This window comes from Neomonachus schauinslandi, chromosome 11 (assembly GCF_002201575.2).
Source record: "Neomonachus schauinslandi chromosome 11, ASM220157v2, whole genome shotgun sequence".
Taxonomy (NCBI): domain Eukaryota; kingdom Metazoa; phylum Chordata; class Mammalia; order Carnivora; family Phocidae; genus Neomonachus; species Neomonachus schauinslandi.
In genome coordinates, this window is record NC_058413.1 from 110,478,842 (window position 1) to 110,498,782 (window position 19,941).

The 19,941-nt window shown below is 44.4% G+C and overlaps 1 protein-coding gene and 1 pseudogene across 2 annotated transcripts in view; both read right to left on the reverse strand.

Moving 5' to 3' along the window:
• Positions 1–19,941, reverse strand: part of YAP1 (Yes1 associated transcriptional regulator) — a 111,333-nt gene that overhangs the window by 77,366 nt on the left and 14,026 nt on the right. The gene's annotated exons all lie outside the window — the stretch shown is intronic.
• LOC123326305 lies at positions 1,446–1,545 on the reverse strand (annotated as a pseudogene).

Below are 19,941 nucleotides of genomic sequence, written 5' to 3' on the forward strand. Positions count from 1 at the left end.
GTAAGGTTTTGTTTTTTTTTTTTTAAAGATTTTATTTATTTATCTGAGAGAGAGAATGAGATAGAGAGAGCACGAGAGGGGGGAGGGTCAGAGGGAGAAGCAGACTCCCTGCCGAGCAGGGAGCCCGATGCGGGACTCGATCCCGGGACTCCAGGATCATGACCTGAGCCGAAGGCAGTCGCTTAACCGACTGAGCCACCCAGGCGCCCAAATCAGAAATATTTTAAAAATCAGTTTCATGGATTTAAATCTTGACTCAATCCTGTGTACACTTGAATAGATCCTAATCAATTAAATTTTAAGTGGATTAGTTTTAGGAAAAGGTAACATCTTTTGCACACCTATCATGTAAATTAGGTGCTATGCAAAGTACCTTGCATGTATTACTGCCATTAATCCTCAGAAAAAACCCTCAAAATGGTCACCATTAATCTCATTTAACAGATGAGAAATTCAAGGCTCAGAATGACGAAACATTCAAAGACCCAAAGCTTCGTGTTTTTAAAACTTTTTCTTGACGACAATCTACATTTTTATTTTATTTATTTATTTATTTATTTAAAGATTTTATTTATTTATTTGAGTGAACTGATAAATCTCTTCTCAGCAAGGAAATGAGATAGTGGATTCTTCCCCTTTGCCTGAAGAACAGGATGCTCCCTTTTTACTGGTGCCCCAACTATGAAAGGAGCACATACCATCCTGGCAGGAGATGGATGTGTCAAGTCACTATTCTTTTCAGGTAGATATCAGATTCTTTTTTTTTTTTTTTAAGATTTTATTTATTTATTAGAGAGAATGAGAGAGAGAGAGAGCATGAGAGGGGGGAGGGTCAGAGGGAGAAGCAGACCCCCTGCTGAGCAGGGAGCCCGATGCGGGACTCGATCCCGGGACTCCAGGATCATGACCTGAGCCGAAGGCAGTTGCTCAACCGACTGAGCCACCCAGGCACCCCGATGTGTAAGGTTTTAAGACGTGGAATCTTGAAAGGGAAAAAACTAAACTCCTAGAAAGAGATGAGGCAGGGGTGGGGGTGGGGGTGAAGGGAGGGCAACTGCAGGGAGGTGATGAGGCTGTGAGAGCTCGAAGTCCCGGAGGCAGGACGCACAGCATGACCACTATGATCAGCACCACCCTAGGGTATGGGTGGGAGTGGTTCGGAGACTTAGTCCTGGAGGGTCCTCACAAGGAAGAAAGGTCTTGTGCTGTTTTTCAAAAAAATAATGTATTTATTTATTTGAGAGAGAGTGTGAGCAGGAGGGAGAGGGAGAGAATCCCAAGCAGACTCCGAGCTGAGCATGAAGCCCGACACGGGACTGGATCCCACGACCCTGAGATCACAACCTGCGCTGAAACCAAGACTCAGATGCTCAACTGAATGAGCCCCCGGGCACCCCTTCTTTCTCTTTTCTATGCACCCACCCCCCCCAATTCCCCACTAAGAGAGAGTGTACAGTTGAGTTCACATCGCAGGCATCAGAATGGCCCAAGCGCAATGGACAAGCTCACCCCAGGAGAACCACCCTCATGATCATGGCTTCTCCCTGCCCCATGTTTTTCCTTTTTATTTTGTATCTACCTAAGATGACGGATGTTCACTAGACTTACTTACAGTAACCATTTCACACTATGTGTAAGTCACATCATGGCGTTGCGCACCTTAAACTTTAAACTTGTATGTTGCTGTACATCAATTCTACCTCAATAAAATTGGTGGGGAAAAATCCCAAAACTTTTTGTTCTTTCAGTAACCAGTTTAGGTCTCCTGAAACTATCTTAATGTTCTTTTAAGAAATTGTTACAGCGTTTTACTTACTATCCAATCATTTAAACGTTCAAGTTCCTAACACTGATCATGATACTTGGTACAGGGGGACAAAGATGGAGAAAAACATTTCAGTTTATAGGGATTCTAAGTCTACAAAATGTTTCTAATTATTTGCTTTGTTTTCCTTTCTTTTATAGACTAAGGCACAGAATAACAAACTCGAGTCAGGGATTGGGAAGAAAAGCAGAATATGCAGTATCTATTCTGACAGGGGCTGTTCCAAGTCTCTCTTCCATCACCTGAAGACAGCACAACTTACTTCTCCCGATTAAGGCAGACTCTGGACTGTAACTCAGATCATTCACTTATGTTCCAGGCACAGCTCGAGTCGTCTGCATCCCTAATTGGTGATTAAGTCAGTACAAATAAAAGAATTGTGGAGATCAAAAGGTAAACTTAAATAGAACAGCCCAGTGTCAGGACTAGAGAAACCTGCAGACCAACTGTCCCATTTTACAGACGAGGAAGTGGAGAGAAAGCCATTAAGTGCCTGCCATGAGACTGTAACACACATTTCCTGACTCACAGGGCAGCATGGCTTCCGCAGGCAACACCCAGACTGATCTCCTAAACCATGGGCAGATGGAGCTTGGTCTAGGGAGCCCAGAATGAAAGGTGTGGGCACCGCCTACCTGTCCCAACACCTGCTGACATCAAGGTCACTGGGAGAAGCAGCATCTACAAGTGCTTTGATGCCAATGACTCAGAGGTTGAAAAACAACTCACAGCAAAGCCATTTTATCAGCATCTTGAAGCTCTTCATTAGCCAGGTGACAGGCGCTCACTGTGGACGGTATGTGACCCACATTGGACGGGACACTTCACGTCCAAGTCAGCAATACAGAAGAAAGCGTGCCCTACACAAGTCCCTTTACAAGTAAGTGAAGGGACCTCCTCATTGGGATTCTGAGTGTTTGGTATTTATTTACTATTAACTACTAATAATAACTGCCTTAAACTACAGGGAAAATATCTGGAAGTTACGCAAAGGCCTCTCCTGGCCACTCGTGGACACACAGCTGTGTTCAGTAGGGCGGTCTGGCCTCCAGCTAAGCGGGTAGTGACACAATGCTTGGAGGGTGAGCACTGTCCTTGACCTAAGTCCAATCCTCCCTCGCTTTTTAGAGGACTGAACTGAGGTTCATGATGGACTTGACCCCATGCCAGAGACCATGACAGAGTATCCGGAAGAGGGAGAACTAGAATTCAAGTCCCCTTCCAATCAGCTTTTTCCTCTGCAAGCCCAAACCTCTCCCATACCACACCAAAAAAACTAAATCCAAACTGAGCAGTAATATCTGAGCTATAATTCATTTAAAACACTTCCTGAACAAGTACTGCTGACATCAAAATGAGTAAGACATGGTTCCCGACCTGGAGAAGTTTCCTACTAGAGGAGAAGAGCCACAACGAGGACATTTTAATAAACAAGGACAGAGAAAGAAGCTCATGGTACTTTGGAGAGATTCTGGGTCCAGCCTGGGGACACAGAGGACACACAGAGGAGGTAACTTCCGAGCTGTGCAATGAGCTGGTTGAAAGGGCAAGAAAAGCACTCCCCAAAGAAGGGGCAACATGAGGTACCTCAGGGGTGGTTTCTGTCCACTCCAATAAAGGAGCCCAAGTAGATTTCCACTAAAGCCCTCTGGCTGAAAAAGATTAACATGACTCTAGTGCTCAAATACATCTCTAGACATTACCAAGTGCCTCTGGGAATCGAGAGGACTAAACCAACCATGGTTAGGCCTTAATAAAGATCGCATTCTACTCCTAAGAGTCCCGTAGCTAACATGCTACATTAAAACGTTATCATTTAACAAATACTAGGCCAGGGTGCCTGGGTGGCTTAGCTGGTTCGGTGTCCAACTCCCGATTTTGGCTCGGGTCGTGATCTCATGGTCGTCGGATCGAGCCCGCATCGGGCTCCCTGCTCCGCAGGAAGCCTGCTTCTCCCTCCTCCACTCCCCCTGCTTGTGTTCCCTCTCTCTCTGTCATATAAAAAAAAATAAAAAATAAAAAATAAATAAAATTATCCCTATAGGGGCGCCTGGGTGGCTCAGTTGCTAAGCGTCTGCCTTCGGCTCAGGTCATGATCTCAGGGTCCTGGTATCGAGCCCTGCATCGGGCTCCTTGCTCAGCAGGGGGCCTGCTTCTCCCTCTGCCCCTCCCCCTGCTTGTGCTCTCTCTCTCTCAAATAAACAAATAAAATCTTTAAAAACAATAATAATAAGCCAAAAACACAAATACCAGGCCAATGGAGATAAACAGAACAGTTTTAAAAGCAAGACTGGATCTAGGAATACATGAATCGCCACGATAAGGATGGCTACACACTTGTAGATGTGCAGAACATCCACGCTGTTAATAAGCACGGATATGGTTCAACTTCCAAGACTGCGGAAGAGACATTAGAAAATGCTAATACTCTTAATGTCTACTTATTAGGAATCAAATTCTGTAACTCTGATTCCAAATTCAGAAGTCTCTATTATCTCTATATGACAGAAACTTCTACTTATCACCAAAAAATCCCCAAATGCTCTCACATTTCCGATGCTCTTCCCAAGTGAGGAGAGGTCTAGCGGCTTGTTCTTACCAAGGGGCTATGAGAAACTGTTTCTCTTTAGGCCCAAAGCACAGACAACAACAGGTGTGAATCTTGCATCTCTCTGTCCTTTCTGCGATGACACCGAAGGGCCACGTGGCAATGTCACCCGAGAGATACACCCGGGATGCCTGAGTCACCACGGGGATGGAGCAGCCTGGAAAGCCGCCCGATCACAGAAGTGATTCTGTGAATGAGAAGGAGTTCAGGCACTGAAATCTCTGGGTCGTCTGCTACCCAGCATAACCTAGCTTGTGCTAATACAAAGCACAGAAAAGTGCTGCTCTTTCATGTGTCCCCTCACACGTCCTTCCTCAAGGGTCTTCACAGGCTCTGAACTCCTCCTCTATCACACAGGAATAAACCAGGGTTCAACATGTTCACTATGATTATGATCCTGGATGAAAAAGGGAAGGAAGGACTTAAGTAGACCTTTCTCCAAAGAAGATGCAAAGGTCAATGAGCACAGGAAAAGATGCTGTCACCACAGCCCCCGGGGACACAAATGAAAACCACACCAGCTACCGCCTCACACCCATGGGGGAGGCCGACCACCAAAACACGGACGACAAGCGTCGGTGGGGACGTGGGGCCGTTAAGGACCCCCAGCGTATCTCACCAGCTTCTGTTCTCTCCTGCAGACGGGCGGTCCACTCCTTACCCAGCACACATTACACTCCTCTGACTGCATCTCCCTGCACAAACCAGGCCTCTTCGCTCTCTTGTCCTGCAGCCCCTTCAAATTCTGACCCCGTAACAGCTCGTTCAGGAAGCTGTAGGTTGACCGCTGGCTGGTGTGATCACCATCAGAACGGGCTCATATTCCTTTAATGCACTGCTTTGGGGAAACAATCTCAAGTTTCCTCCATATCCTCCAGTATGGTGTTTTGCCCACCGTGGTCACTTTAATAACTTAAAGAAACCCATGCTTCAAAATGTAATAAAAACTACACATACAAGACAATCTACCAGAACACCACAAAGAGCAGTAGGAACAAGCTCCCTCGTGCTACACCTTTACCAGGGAGCGGTCTGCTCGCACCCAAGGACGCGCGCACGGAGCACCGAGCCTGAAAATACAGACAGACGGTATCAACCAGTACTGACTCATGCGTAAGTCATTTGGGTTTTTTTGGTCTTTCTGTTTTTCTAATTCTCCCCCTTCACTGAACCTCCACCACCGGTGCAATAAAAAATGGAATGTGTATTTGTTCTTAACAATGGACTGATAAAATGGTGGGTAACTGGCAACAGACGTTTCAGACGCCAGCGAGCCGTCCAGAGAACAGTCGGAGAGCCTCTACGCGGGCCTGTCCAGTCTGAGCGTTCCAGTGTCGTACAGCTGCCCCCGACCGGACACAGAGCCGGGGTCCGTAACCCGGCGCACCCAGGCCGTCCCCAAGCCACCGAGCACACAGTCACACACAGAGCGGACTGGACCCAACGAACCACTGCTGAGCAGGACGCAGTTGTAGGTCCTGTTCCGTCAGTTCTTACCTATTACACAAGATTTTCCAGACAGATAAACTGAATCCAAACCTGCCTCCTTCTGCAGAAACACGGGCTGGCTATCGTAAGCCTACACTTCCTTCAGCTCTCAAACCAGCGGTGTTCTTAGGCTCCTAGAGAGCCCTGAAGCCAGGTATTTACAGATAAGTCAGGATGTTTACTTGCAATTTAGAGATCAAAGCTGCAATCTCTCTTACAAGTCAGCTAAGAAACAACCAAGTGTCTCAGGTTTATGCCCTGTTTTCTCGTGCTACGAAATGGCTACAATTTAAAACAAACTAAAACCATTAAAAATTCTTATTTCTAACACAGACTGTACTCTGTACTAATTATTCTAAATAATCAAGGATAGTCATAGTTATAGTACACTCAGAAAAGTCACAAGGATGATTTTAAAGCTTTTTAAAGACTTTTCTAAAGCTTTGTTTTACCACAATTCCACAAGATACTCAAACAACTTCTATAGCCTAAATAGTAAATGTGTTCCATCTCTTTTTTCATGACTATCATTCTAATTTCTTTTTTTTAATGTATCAATTTTTTTAAAGCCCATGTTGTCGCTGGCAGAGAAAACTACTATTAAATATAAACACAAGGTTATAAAATTTTTGTTAAGAACTACTGAATAATTTTTAGAATAATTCTTTGGTAGAATAAAAGGATGGTAGGAAAAAAAGACTTCCTAAAAACCCTAAAATAAGAAAACCCCACGAGGGACCTTCTCAGGGGCGGAGAGACCCCCGCACTAACAAGAGCCCACGCTCCTTTGCTCATCAGGGGCCCAGACGCCCATCTTCCTTCCGCGAACAGGGTGTAGTTCGTGTCCTTCAGGAATCCGTATTAGCAACTGAATTTAATGATTTCAAAAGGTAGGAGAGACCCAGAAAGATCATTTTAATTAACTCCATACTCTAGCATGTACACTCCCTAATGGGAGGAAATTATCTTCTTCTCCTTTCAAAGTAACATAATTTATTCATAAACTGGACATCGCCTGGTGCACACACATAAGGATTTTCCTATCACTGCTTGAAGGACCAATCTCAGGGTACTTAACCCCTTATGGAGTTACCATACAAGGCTTATTTTTATATGAGTGATTTAGAATTAAATACTATTAAAGCTAAACTCTCTCATTCTAACTTATTGCCTTTCTTTTAAACCTAACTGAGCTTTTTACTTTAGTTCCAGGGTAGTTAACATACTGTGTTATATTAGCTCCAGGTGTACAAGACAGCGATTCACCAGTTCTGTGTATCACCGGGTGCTCACGACAGTAGGTGTCCTCCTTCATCCCCATCCCGCCCACCTCCCCTCTGTGTTCTTTAGTTAAGGGTCTGGGGTTTTTGTCTCTTTTTTTCTTTTTTTTTTTTTTAATTCCACATGAGTGAAGTCATACGGTATTTGTCTTTCTCTGACTGACTTATTTCACTTAGCATAATACTCTCCAGTTCCAACCATGTCGTTGCCAATGGCAAGATTTCATTCTTTTTTGTGTCTGAGTAATATTCCTGTGTGTGTGTGTGTGCACACACACACCTCTTCTTTATCCACTCATTTGTCGGTGCACACTTGGGCTGCTTCCATAATTTGGCGATTGTAGATAATGCTGCTGTAAACACTGGGGTGCATGTATCTTTTCGAATTACTGTTTTAATATTCTTTGGGTAAATACCAGTTGTGACTGGATCGTAGGGCAGCTCTATTTGCAATTTTCTGAGGACCCCCCACACTGTTTCCCACGCTGGCTGCACCAGTTTGCGTTCCCACCAACAGTGCAGGAGGTTCCCCTTTCTCCGCATCCTTGCTGACACTTGTTATTTCTTATGGGAAATTATCTTATTTCTTTATAGTGCCAGAATATGGACTAAAATTTGTATCTAGAGATGATTAGCAGGAATGTTCTATTACATCACACCACAAATCCCCACGAGCTACGATGCAGACTGTATGAGAAGAGTAGCTTCAAGGACACAGCACAACGCCTGGCTAAATATTCACTTATATTTTAGTACAGAACAATGGGTAAGAGCATGGATTCTGGCACCAGCCTGGCAGAGCTGGAACCTGGCTGTGTCACCTATTTGCTATAGGATCTCTGCCTTAGTTTCCACATCGGTAAAATGGGGATAACAGAGTTGCTGTGAGGATTCACTGAGTGGCTCCACAGGAAGGACTTAAACCAGTTCCTGGCACACAATAAACACTCAACAAATGATAGCCATCCTTGTTATTACTGTGGATGGATTTTAGGGTAAATCATGCCCGTGAAACTCACCTGGGTAGAGGAAAAGCCAGATGAGGTGTTTCAATCTCATTCAACACCGTGTGAGCATCAGCGGCCAGGGGCTGTGTCAGAAGAAGAATCAGAGCTACAGCCCCACCGAAGCGTACAAGTCCCAGCACAGGACCTTATTTCTCTGCGGCGTGGACCTTCTTTCATCAAATCTAAGAGCTCAGGGGCGCCTGGGGGGCTCAGTCAGTTAAGCATCCGTCTCCTGGTTTCAGCTCAGGTCGTGATCTCAGGGTCCTGGGATTCAGCGCCGCTTCGGGCTCTGCAGGGAGTCTGCTGGACACTTTCTCTCTGCCCATTCCCCCTGCATTCTTGCTCTAATATAAATGGGTAAAACTTAAAAAAAAAAAACAAAAAAAAACTACAGAAGTTGAGATGGGGAGGCTCAAATACTGTCAATACAGTTAGGGAAGAACTTGGGCCAGTGTCTGAGTCTTAAATGACTAAAATAAAAAATGGGCAGAGGCTGAGGAGACCTCCTCAGGTGAGCAGCCCTAACAGTGGGCACAAGGGCCTGAACTCGCACACACTCACTGGGGGTGCACACTGGGGGTCGGGGGAGGTGGTAAACTGAAACAAGGCTAGAAAGGAGATCTGGAGCCAGGCTTCGGACCCCCATCTCCAGATGAGTGGTCCCGCTGACTTGTACACTGCTTATACGTGTCTTAACTAATTTGTAACAAGCAAATCTGACTCAACTAAGTCAACCTAAGCAAATTTCTCTTAAGTGTGACCTTTCTTAACTACTTGGGTCAGGTAAGAGGGCTTCTCTTCTGCATCCCTCTGGTGGACCATGATTTTTGCAACCACTTTTGTCCCTGAAAGACTCCAAAATACTCCGGCATCAAAGCACTGCAAATTTTGAAGAGCATAAAGGACAAGATGAATAAGCAAAGGAGTAGAAAAAGTAGAAAATACACAGAAAGCAGCTTGGATCTGAGAACAAGAATCCTGAACCTTGTCCATCAAATGCAGGCCCGTGAGGCTGTGTTTGGATTGTGAACAGTTCAAACTAACAGGATGAAAGATATGGTCAGTCTTTTACAAATATTTCATGCCTCCCGGACGAACCTACTTCTCACGCTTCCCACCAACTTTTCTATGCCTTCTTTATTTTCTCAGTTCAGTACTGATGGTTTCCAGGGTTTCAGTTTGCAAGGATGAAGACTCTGACGGTACGTTTACCCCATGTTTCAAGTGGGTCAGGGATAACATTACCACAGACTTCTTTGCCCACCTGAAGACACCTTCTGGAGGGGCAGGTCTGCCCTAGCATTGCTGCTGGCCCTCCAGAACTCCTTTGGCAACTCTGAAGAAATGGTGCATATCCCCCTCTCCTCCCCACAAAGGAGTCAGTCCACTCACTGACGTACAAAACCAACCAGGGATCTGGGATTCTGACCAATTATTGGAGAACACCGTGAGCACTGAGCGGAACTCCAATCCTTAAGCAGAGTACCTCTATTCTTAGGAAACAGCAGGGTTTGGTTCAGTTGGCAACACTCCGGGCCTCGGGATCAAGAGGTCACAGTGTCACATTTCACACGAGAACTCCAGTTTACAACCCATGCTGACACTCCTGCAGAATCATTCAAGAGGCATTAAATGACAGTTCCATCAAAAACCAAGTATCCTGCAAAACTTCAAACCTCAAAAGACAACGTGGAAACAAAACTGGACATACTAACTGTTCCTTTAAACAACAGCCCATGTGCCTAGAAACAGGAGAGAGAAAGAGAGTGCGAGTGACTAGGTTTTGGCCAAACGTAGGATAAATGAATTAGATTTCATAACAACATTGGCATTTGCTTTTAAACACTGCCCTGGTTCCAAAGAGAGTGGAGCAGCATGTGCAATAAAGATCTCATTAACAGTCAGCTCTGGTGTCTAAATATTTCTATTAAATAATTTAGCTTCACACTAGGGTGGGGGGCTAAAAATATAGGAAAAATTTTTGCAGAAATGAGAGGCCGTATCAAGAGATTTCATGTAGACAATCCACAAGCACACGACTCAGACAGGGCGGCACCAAGTGATTAACAGCCCTTTACAAAAATAGATAAATAATGTTGCAATACACACGCTCTCATCTGAAACCCTAGGCTGAATTCCTGAAAGCAGAAGCTGATTCTGTACTTTAAAATAGGCATCCTAGCAAAATCAGTAAACCTCATTTAAAATTTACACAACAGGTATCTTAATGTAAACAACACCAGAGTTCCTAAAATGTCAAGAGGTAACTTTCCTTAAATAAAACTATGTTTTCCCTACTTAAATTTATACAATGAAATATTTTCCTCCCATGGATATAAGTCAGCCCCAAGATCATGTTAAAAACTCTTATCACTTGAACTAATTTTGGGCATAGTTGGGGAAAAATTATGTGTGGGTGGGTGTAAATAAAGTTTTCCAATGCCATGAATTTTTAGCTTTCATTTTCAATGGGCTCGTCTGGTATCATGACTTCCAGTGCTCGAAGAGATTCCATTAGGACTCCTGAGCACAGGCCTGGAGCCAGAAGGCGGCCGGGAGGTCATGCCGCCCCCCCGCACGCACTCACGCTCGCGGCCTGCCAACGCTGGAGGGCCTCCCAGGGCACACCTGACAGGCCGCACAGCCGCTGTGCCGACCCCGCGTGTCTTTACGACCAAGTCCACTTTGTCTTCATCAGGTACTATGAACAAAGCCATTCCTGTTGCTTAACATTCCCAGAGGTGGGAAATTCCAAGCAGGACAGATCCACTAAGGAAATGACCATAATGAGTGTCCACTTGAATCTGCTACTGTTTTCAGTTATTTTTTTTTTTAAAGATTTTATTTATTTATTTGAGAGAGAGAGCACGAGCAGGGGGAAGAGACAGAGGGAGAGGGAGAAACAGACTCCCTGGTGAGCAGGGAGCCCGATGTGGGGCTCGATCCCAAGACCCTGAGATCATGACCTGAGCCGAAGGCAGACGCTTAACCGACTGAGCCACCCAGGCGTCCCTTCAGTTATTTTGTTAAGAGCAGGACGACACGAGCCTAAATGAAATCCTTACTGACTCTAATCCAGTGCATAGGCACTGACATGTAATCTGTTGGACTGAAACACTGATTTTCAGATAAAGCAAGATGTCCGTGCAAGCTCTTCTCTCTTCGCACCTGCACTACGTGACTGGCTCTTAGCAATGAAAAAGGCCGGGTCACACAGGGCGAAGAGAGGCTCCGTTTGCAGCCCGAGCAGCACTCTCACACGCTCCACTGCGTACACACAGACGTAACGAGGGCGCCTCGGTCGAGCAGCAGGTGGGCGTGGTGGCAGGAGGGGGAAGCGCTGAACGGCCAACAGTGTGACACGAAAATCCACCCATTTCACAGCTCGGTGCATGTGCTTAAGCATATGAAGGAGTATGTAAATATGCATGAAATCTACAAACTCTTCTCACTTCTTTCAACAACTATTTGATAATCATAATCCCTCAGGAAGCTTTCGTAGGAGTAGGTAATTCATCCTTATTGGTGTCGTTTCTTCTAAGGAACACGGTAAAGAAATTTAAGCACACAAAAGGCAGATGAAACATCTTTTTCTAGGCAAAAATAAGTAAATAAATAAAGCAGCCTATATTAGTTCACCAAGTGTTTGTTAATCCCGAAATGAGTACTCAATACTGAACAAGCCTCTATGGGAAATATAGTGCAGACTTAACTCAGTCTACCAAAAGATCTGTTGTAGGACCAAAACTAAAAAACTTTTATGATCGTAAGGAGATAGCTATCGACTGAACAGAAACAGTTTGTGGTGAATCTGTATGTCTCCTCACCTCTTCAAGGAAGACGTGCCATCTATCTATACGACCCATCCGAGACCACACAGAGCACTAGAGATGAGGCCTGGTGAGTGCTCCTGCTAAGTACTCACACGGCAAGCCTTCAAGACACAACGACCCTAACGGTAAAGCAGTAAGAGCAGTCAGATCAAAGGGGGTACACACAACACACACTCAAAAGGAAGTGTCTTCCTATGTTTTTCTCTCAAATTAAAGCTTCATGCAAATCACTACCCTACTCACAGAACATCAGCCTTCTTCCACACCCTGGAATGAAGAAAGCACCGAGATACCATCAGCAATTGGTATTACCGCCTACAATGGGTGTAAAGAAAAAACTCTAAGTTACACTTGACAATCAAAACAGTCCAAAATTAAATTAAAACAGTGAAGAAGAGATCCCCAAAGATCTGGGAAAAGTGTGGGGCTGCTTGCGGGGCCCGGCCAGGCACGGCCAGCACCGCCCGCGGGAAGCAGGAGACGCTCCCAGGGGTGGCCTCGGAACTCACCGTGTCTGTGCTAACAGGAGACACCAATGAAGAAGAGCCGAAGGTTAAATCTGCAATTCTTGTTTCTAGTACCTTCAGATAATAAGCAACTAGTGACATGTCGGCATTTTCTCAAACAGAAGCAGTATTTCTTAAAATCAGTGTGCATTCTTACCAAAACTAATCACCGATTCTTCATCTGGAAAGGTCAGCCCTGTGTTGCCTAACTCCATCCCTGAATATCAAATTCCATCTTCTTTCCTACCTAAACCCCTTCATGTCAGCGTCTGAGCTTTTTAACTTCCGTTTTCCTCCAGAGTTAAGTCACAATAACAAAAACCCCTCCTCTAAAAATATCCCTCCTGTTGCCCAAGTTACTAAGTGTTTTTGCTCAACAGTGGTTAATTATCTGGTAAACTTAGTATACTCTATGCTAAACGCAAAGCACTGTAAATACAACATCATGTCAGAAAATACTTTACACAAAGTCCTGGGCAGTCACGTGAAGGTGCTCACGGAGCTCCAGAGTTTGAGATCGCACACTGCAATCTGCTAAGTCCACGGAGAAGGAAAGCAAGGCTCCTGGGGGCAGGGGACTCAGCCAGTCAGTGACGTGACTGGACATTCGCTACAGGCCAGACCCTCTGCTAAGTGCTGGAGACAGAACGCTGATCTGAAAAGGTCCTTGCCTGGGGGGGGGGGGGGGGGCCGGCAAACAATCAGGCAACTGAAATTCAAGAGGGAAAGTTTTTTAAACCAGATGCAGGATTTTACTAAAAGCACAGATTGTGAAGTTCCTAAACCACAAATAGAGCAAAGTCAACAAAAGGATTCACTATTCAGTGTAGAATAAAATCCTTCTAAACAACCAAAGACCAAACTGCCCCACAAACCTCCAACACGGCAATCTCTTCTTTTTCTGGGTTACCAACACAGACGATTTAGGGCGTTCCCCACTGTTTAGCTCATGCTGTTTGTAACTGTTCCCACACACCTCGCCTCCTAACTGAGGACAGGGACCCTGTGGCTCTCGGTCCTTCTGTTCCCAGCTCTGAGCACGGCACCGAAGCCTTCAGAAGGCAGCATGACAGAGGCAGAGGACTCAGTATTTCTGAAATGACTGGGAAAGGCGCCGAAAAGCAGTTCTCAGCATTTTTTGGTGAGCAGTTAATATGTGCTGGCTCTATGGGCGGGGGGGGGGCAGTAAGTAAGTCTGTAGGTGAAACCCGACTCCCAGCAAGGCCCATGGGAGGCCAGAAGAGGGGACCTTAAGGCAGATTTGGGGTAGGAAAAATGTGGAAAGACACTCTAGGGGGGGATGTGTATTTCATCTAAACAGTTCCTGGAAGGGGAGCGGGGTGAGGAAATCCAAACAGCAGTTCCCAAAAGCCACCATTCTGCTAATGACAGAAATGTCCAAAATCTCAGCTTAGGTTAAAAACTAAGAAATTTCTCTGGATTGTAACTGCCACCGTTAAGAGACTCACTATTTCACACAATCTAACTGTGGCAATCAAGGGGATTACTCAGAGATTAGGGTGCCCCGTCATGTGGGGGACATCCTGCGTTCTTCCATGTCAGGGGTGGGGGAAGGGGAGAGCTGCAGACACAGTAAGTTAGGAAATACTTATCTCCTATAGATAAATGTCCGTGACTAGAAAACCATTTCAAATAGCCTATGTTATCATAGCTACAAATGTCAACACTTTCAGAGAATTAGAATTAAAAGCAGATTTCAATTCTTATAACATAAATCCTGATTTTATGAACTGATGCTTTCTTGAAATTAAAATTACAGGTATTACTAAAAACCATTTTTCTCATTTAAAATTTTCCTGAAATTGAATGCAGGACAGTGGGAAAATTGATTTTTTTAAAAGGGTGGAGAATACTGTGGAACAGTGCCTGAATTTTTTATAGAAAAGCTACCAAGTTCTAAAAGTTTGACACGAAAGAAAGGTTGTAAAATTCACAGATTAGAAGTGTCCTGTTGAAGATAAAACTGCTATTAATTTTATCCTGAGCAGAAGGAAGCTCACTCGTTTTCAGTTCATTATTGCTGTCATTTAAGCAAATATAATTTCCAACAACATTCGGATAACCTAATTTCATTCAATGATGACCAAAAAAACCACAGATGAGACTGTTTTATTTTCTACCACTATTAAAAAAACCCCAAAGGGGGCGCCTGGGTGGCTCAGTCCTTAAGCGTCTGCCTTCGGCTCAGGTCATGATCCCGGGGTCCTGGGATTGAGTCCCGCATCGGGCTCCCTGCTCAGCGGGAAGCCTGCTTCTCTCTCCCCCCTCTCCTTGTGCTTTCTCTCTAATAAATGAATAAAATCTTTAAAAACACTACACACACACACACACACACACACACAAACTCACCCCAAAACTCTATGGAGAAATGAATGTTTTCATAGGTAAGCCAATCAAACTCCTCCCAAACACAGACTCCAGGTCTAAAGGATGTATACATTAAATTGGAATTCCTTTGATAGACAACTCCCAACATCTGTTTTTGTGAGCTTAAGCAAAACTGCCGGACAAGTTCTGCATTTGCTAAGACGACCTGAATTTAAGCAAGTACAAGGGAGTGCGGGCCGGGGGGTCACTATATGCCTGGATGCTGAACAGTTTCCTTCTATCCCACATCCGGGCTTATAGCAGCAGACCCGGGCTCTCGCTGCACGCAGGCCGCAGGGCGGGGGCCGCAGGGACCACGGGCAGATCAGATTCACGGCCTTGCTCAGCAGCTTTGCCCTGATGGCTTCAGATTGCAGGCCTGAGGAAATGCTCCAGAAATAGCGGCTCTTTTTTCTTGTAAAGCCTCCTCATAGACCTAATACAGCTCCACTACCAAAAATGGAGGGGTCACCATAGACTTTTTCCTTTTTTTCAAGTCCTGAGAACAACTAGGGATATCCTGCTAACCATGTTACTCATTTTGGGAGTATGAATCACAGGGCCAAAATCTGATTCACGGTTTAAATTCAACTCTTAGATACCATAAATTACAGTGAATTAAATCATTTCTGTAACTACTCAATTCACGAAGAGGAAAAGAACTGCTGTTTTTAGAGGCCTTGGTTCTGAAATCAAACGTAGGAGAACGTGCTAACTCCCCACGTGCTCGTTCAGACGACGGGACGGGGCCACAGCCGAGCAACATCGGCTCCCGGACGCACCTCCCACCGCACGTCACTCGCTTGTAGGTGTACTCATACACACACGTATGACTTCATCATTCGGACAACTCAGCGGTCTGTAAGGAACACAGCCTCAATGAATAAATTCAAATCTACCAGCAAGAACAATGAAGATTTTTCTCACCTCGGTGGAATGTGGGTAGGGAGAGAAAGCAGCACCGTAATTAAATCAAACACTAGGTGGTACCTGAAGGCCACGCTTGTTTCTGCTGCGGTTTTCCGTGTGGATCCATAGCTACGTTAATCCAAAGCTAAATAACTTAAAAATAACTTAAAGATTAACTTAAATAATTTAAAAAAAAACTTAAATAAAATACAAGAGGCAAGTTTTAGAGGATGATTCGAATTAGACTCTAACTGGAATTCACAATCTTGAACACAAAACCCTCAAGTGTAACCAAAAAGCCCATATTCTGTCTAACCCACTGAGTGGTTTCAAAATAACCTGGCTGATCAGATGGTGTCCAAAAAGGGATACACTTACCAACTTATATTATTCACAAAAAATGAGATTTTACTTAATAGTATAAACTGTTTTCCAATGAGATTATGATCCCCCCTGAATTTTTTTGGCCCCAGATGGTAATCCATCTATCCTGCACATCGTTTTTTAAAACTTCCCATCTAAGTGTGGTGGCCAAACACATGGGCAAGGTATTCTGCAGCTCTTCCCATCAAGGAGCACTCTACTTCCCAAGCCCCCGAGTCTGGGCTGACCATGTTTGGAGCTTAGACCAACAGGACCTCTGAGCGCAAGAGAGCAAAAGAGAGGTCTCAGGAGCACACAGCAGGAGGGAAGCCACTTCAGAGACAAATGGATCTCAGAGTGAACCATACCTTGCAAGCACTTGGGAGAAATCCCAGCCCCCCCAGCTGGAGACTTTCTGCCCTGGCAGACCAGCATACCCAGACAGCCTGCAGTGAGAGACCCCCACGTGCTTTACTGTGGGATCTGCGATCTGAGCGGCTGCAGAGGAGCTGCTGGTGACTCGACTCATTTCTCCACCACCAGCATTCCTGAACTACCGACGGACTCCGGAGCCACAGTAAACTTGGAGTTAGGTAAAGAATTCAGAATGTTCTGCCCCCACAAAACTTTAATAAATTTAAAATCCTCGAGTGTTTTAAAAAACAAAATTTCGGGGCGCCTGGGTGGCTCAGTCGGTTGAGTGTCTGCCTTGGGCTCGGGTCATGATCCCAGGGTCCTGGGATCGAGCCCCGCATCGGGCTCCCTGCTCAGCGGGAAGCCTGCTTCTCCCTCTCCCACTCCCCCTGCTTGTGTTCCCTCTCTCGCTGTGTCTCTCTGTCAAATAAATAAATAAAATCTTAAAAAAAAAAAAAAAGATAAAACTCAGTTTCCATAGTAACTTATACTGATGATAGGCAGAATATTAGATTTGTTTTACAACTTATTTACTTTTTAAAAAGATTTTATTTATTTGAGAGTGAGAGAAAGAGAGAACGCACGCATGAGCAGGGGGAAGAGGACCAGAGGGAGTGGGAGACAAGCAGACTTCTTGCTGAGCAGGGAACCCGATGCGGGACTTGATCCCAGGGTCCTGGGATCATGATCCGAGCCGAAAGCAGATGCTTAACCGACGGAGCCACCTAGGCATCCTTGTTTTAAAATTTATTTTAATAAACTGATTGATAAATAACCACTCAGATGTTTATTTGGTTTTGGTAACATAAATGGACTAAACCATCTGATTCTGCTTGTCTGAAATGAATTCTAAAGTTTAATTTAAAAAAATTCTTTAAATCTCTGAAAAAGTTTTAGGTATCAGCAGCTTTCCAATACAACTTTAACACGTAAAAAGCCAAGGGCACCTGGCTGACTTAGCTGATGAAGCACGTGACTTGACTGTTGTGAGTTTGAGCCCCACACAGAGTGTAGAGATTACACAAATGAAACTTTAAAAAAATAATAATAAAAAAATAATAATAATAATAAAATAGAGGCTCCTGGGTGGCTCAGTCAGTTAAAAGTCTGCCTTCGGCTCAGGTCATGATCTCAGGGTCCTGGGATCGAGTCCTGCATCGGGCTCCTTGCTCAGCAGGGGGCCTGCTTCTCCCTCTCCCTCTCTCATGGGTACAAAAATAAAATCTTTAAAACATAATAGAATAAAAAATAAAAAGCAAAAAATTGTAATTCCTTACACCATACTTTGCTATTAATTCTATTTGTGCAGCATATGAAATAATGTATGAAAAGGACCCATATTCACTTCTCATAATCCTGATAAAGTTTACGTGGTAAAGAAATGGGTGGTAAGCTGCATTTAAACAGTACCAGAAAAATGGAAAGAAACCCTTTCAACTAGCGTTTTCTGATAAATACTGTCAAAAGATAGCAACAAAAAAATCTTAAAATAGGCTGCAACATCAAAATAAACTTTCAAAATGCATACAGGATAAAATTGTAGTTGACAATGTTCATGTAATGGGTGGTCCTCACTTTTAAAACATTTTTTTTCCAAGCAGTGAATTAGACCAAACCATTTAATGGTTTTTCAAGTGTTATGATATTGGAACTGTTGTTTTTTTGTTTTGTTTTGTTTTAATGCCCAAAGTCAGTGTACAGATTTAACCAGTTAATATGCTCATTTTGATGAAGGGAGGGAGTCTGTCAAAGACACAAATGTCATTCAAGAGGAGAAGGGCAAACGCTTTAGCTGCTCCCAGAAAACCTGTGTGCAGCTCTGTCTTGACTCCCCACTGGTCCACCTCCACAGACACGGAGTAGAGAATGCCAAGCGCACTCGTATGACTGGACGAGAGCCTTTTCAGGGTCCCCCTGCCACCACCTCCTTGCTTCTCCCCTGGACTCCCAGTCATCTTCTCCTCACTGGTATCACTTTCCAAAGACACGTTTACTCCTTCTTCATCTAATTCGAAAGCAGTCAACTATTCATTGTCCATGGAACAAACCTGTAATAACCTAACGTAGAACTACTGTTCATTTGCACCCAGAAAACATGCAGTACTTTTTTAGTAGCCCTAGTTATCTGAGTTTAAGAACAACCTCAAACTTATAAAATTAACTTCAGAATACAAGAAGTAAATCCTCTAGCACCTTTTTAGGATGGAGGTGAGTAGCCCCAGTAATTATACAGGGGCTACAGGCATTAATCAGGCTGGCCATCAAGCAGTGCACTTGGAGATAAATGAGCAGTCCGAGGGATGTCATCCATCAATAAATACAGCAAGAACAAAGAGGGCAACATCTATCTTTAGTGAGCTTATACTGAGTTAGCTGCAGCAGGTTCTCCAGGGAGAGATCAGCAGTGAAAAGGCTAACAAGAGGATGTGCAAGGAATCGGAGTCTTGAGACCCCGCCAGTCCTGACTGACAGTATGAATTTGGTCCCAACTCCACAGAGTGGGACCCAGCGAACCCTTAAAACAATGTCTGCCCCCTAAATCCACTAGGCAGCTATTTATGACATCAAGAGACCTCAAAGCATGTCTACTGAGCTCAAAGAAAATAACGAGGAAGTGCAGGGAGAAAGACCATTAACTACATCAATGTGAGTGACCCAACACACACCACCCAGAACCGAGTGGATCTTTTTCGAGGAGAAACACCCTGTGTTTACGCAAGTGGAGGGAGTCGGGCTACTGATAGGCTGTGCCAATTCTTACCTACAGTGTGATGGACACGAACTGGAAACTCACACGCACAAAGGACGTGCTTTGTCTTCAAATAGAGGACAATGATCTTAATTCCATATATCACTGTCTAGTAACAGTGTTCATTTTGTCACCCAGAAGAAGAGATCTGTACCAGTCCTAACAGGAAAGTCTGCACACCCTCCAGCTGGGAGGGGTTAAAAATGATCCTATTACATCATCTGGAGCCCATCCAAACTACACAATTTCGGAAACATAACCTATATCAGTCTGAACATGTGTAGAGGAAAAACAGAAACATCTGTATTTTGGCCAACTCTTCCCCAGAGGGCCTTTAAAAAAAAAAAAAAGTTATGCAGGAGGGTTCAGTAAATTTTAACTGTGACCCCCAGTGCTGGTAAGGATTAGTTCCAGGCAGGTCTCAGAAATCTCCATTTATTTAGCTCTCTCCTAACCTTAGCATTTGGCTACTTTTAATACACATTCCTACCCTACATATTTAAACTAAGATACATTGATTCTGTTCCATTCTTCTACACCATACAACAGTTTAATACCTTTTCCAATCCAG